Source organism: Vigna unguiculata, chromosome 9, assembly GCF_004118075.2.
Source record: "Vigna unguiculata cultivar IT97K-499-35 chromosome 9, ASM411807v1, whole genome shotgun sequence".
In the NCBI taxonomy this organism is placed as follows: domain Eukaryota; kingdom Viridiplantae; phylum Streptophyta; class Magnoliopsida; order Fabales; family Fabaceae; genus Vigna; species Vigna unguiculata.
Genome location: NC_040287.1, coordinates 13777361 through 13779888, shown reverse-complemented (window position 1 = coordinate 13779888; position 2528 = coordinate 13777361). Strand labels below are relative to the sequence as shown.

General features: G+C 32.8%; 1 long non-coding RNA gene across 1 annotated transcript; it reads right to left on the bottom strand.

Annotated features, from left to right (window-relative positions):
- Window positions 1–259: 259 nt before the first annotated feature.
- On the bottom strand, window positions 260–1948 carry LOC114195927. The gene is made up of 2 exons (XR_003606601.1): window positions 1177–1948; window positions 260–710 (listed from the first exon to the last, which is right to left on the bottom strand). It is a non-coding gene; the product is annotated as an uncharacterized LOC114195927 (long non-coding RNA).
- Between the last annotated feature and the right edge of the window lie 580 nt (window positions 1949–2528).

Sequence of the window (2528 nt, the reverse complement as noted above, 5' to 3'; positions counted from 1 at the left end):
GCGCCAAATTTGATAGAGGTCGTACCCCACCAAATTAAATAAGATAAAATGCAGTATGCGAAAGTTGAACCACGTCGTCTCCCAACGACCAATATTTTTGTTCAAAGCTTCAATTCCCAAATTCAACACAACACCAACAAAGGGGAGGTTGCAGATTCAGAAATTCAGCACAACAATAAAACGTAATTGCAATTTTTGATTAAACAGCCTCAAAGATAGTAGTGATTCCTTGCTCGAATGAAATTTCACCCATCACAAATTGAAAATGAATTGTTTTCGTTATTAACTCATGAACTCGGTGTTAAACAACTAATGAGAGGTGAACCACGAATTCAACATGCAATTAAGCAATACAAGCTTTAATGACTCATAAAATGTCAAAAACGAGTGGAAAATGTGAAAAATCAGCTTGTGCCTCCATGGTCACCTTCCAAAGCTTGAAAAACCTAAAATGGAGAGTGGATAAGATGATGGTGCGGCTGCATGAGCTAAGAGACCTCCCATTCGCGTGGTCAAATCAACCTTGCCACTAGTATTTACAAAAATGTCACTCTACCACTCAGAATTACAAAAATGCTCTACTGGGCCTCAAATTTGGCCCATTCACTTAAATGACATGGAAATGACGTGGAAATGATGTGGAAATGATGTGGCAACTCTCTTCAACTGAATATTAATGTCCAAGCTCCAAAATTGCTACACCCAAATACCTAAAAATAATTAAAAACGAAAATTAGGCCAAATAATGTGAAATTAACCCAAATTCGAAATACTGGTCCAATAAAGCCTAACAGATGAAAACACACTAAAGATGAACAATTAAGCACTGAACAACTATCAAATGGGTACACAAAGGCTAGTGGAATGGAGAAAATGATGACTCATCAATGTGTACATCGCATGTGAAACAATTGGCCACCCAAAATAAGAGACCTAGGAGAAATCTTATCTAAAATGTGTTCAATCATAGCATCATTTGTAGTGCAATTATAAACGGTCAAAGTATAAATCTTTCTATCTATATTCCAATCCATTAAACATTAAACCAACACTTCAGCAAGAACTTGACTAGTATGAGGAGCAGGCATATACATAAACCTAATTTGAAAGACCAAATTTTAATAATGTAGTCAAGAAAGCAAAGTTAATGTAATATTAGTATTATAGTGTTATTACCTCACAAGTCAACTTTGTAGCCTCCATAAATCATCAATAAAGTGAGTTGTTATAGTCATGTATCCTTTATTTTGATTACTAGCAGTCCACATGTCAGTTGTAATTACAACTTGACTTTGAATCCTTGACAGTAGTAACTTTATTTTCTCTTTTTCTTCATTATACTCCTTCATAATATCATTTTTTATAGAGTTCCGAGAAAGCACCTTGAATAAAGGTTGTAGAGCACAACAAAACTCTTTAAAACCAATGTTATCAACCATTGACATTAGATACTCATGTAGGATTATCATCTTTCGGAGTGCATGCCTAGTTGTTTGTTGATTAAACACATAATTCCCAATAATCACAGTTTCATTCTCTACTTTCCTAGTTTTTAAAAATTCTTGTTTGATGTCTCGTGTTGTTCGAAGCTTACAAGTCTTGAAATGATTTCGCAAATGTGATGTACCTTGCCTTCCATCACCCAAAAGCTTTTTCTTACAATAGTTGCACACAACTTTCCAATTTCCATCTATTTTTTGTCTCTTAAAATGATTCCAAACATCTAATATTAACTTTCTTGAATTCACAGTTGGAGTTGAGCTTTTTGTTTCCCTTGGAGTTGAATTAATAGGAATATCATTTTGCTCATTTAGATTTGATTCGCCCACATTTGGTTCTTCAAATTGTTCTTGTTCTTGTTGATCATCCATATAAATAAAAGTACAAGTTTCTTGAATTGATATTGATGTTGGTCACAATTGAGATGAAGTGAGAATTAGTATAATTAGAAAATCCTACAATTGAGAGACAAAACAATTAAAAACCACATCTTTTTGTAGGCAAAAGGTGAGATAAAACAATTAAAAAACTACAACTTTTTTCTTAAAATATTTTCATGAATTTTTAGAAAATAGAGATAAAGAAATATCAATAAAAATTGGATTGGTGGTGAAAACATGGAAAGCACTTTGTAAGTGAAAAAACCACATTATAAGGAACATGGAACTAAAATTTTTCAAAAACTAATAAAATAATACATAGTTTTATTGAGTGGAACGTAAAAAGCTACAATGTAAAAGGCGTCACTTTTCCTTAAAAACTAATAAAATAATACATGAACCATACATGATATTATATTCATGCAATACTTACCATATTCATTCATCCCACGATTTCAGTAACTGCAAACCCTACTTTTCTATTCATGCAATATTTGTTTTAGTTTTTTAATTTCATTTGGTGTGAAGCAAGCAATGCGTTGAAACAAGCAACATAGTGAAGCAAGAAAAAAATTACCTTTTTAATGTGAAGCAAACAACGCAAACACAGTAAAGCAACACAGTCACATCACGTGCGTGAAGAGATGC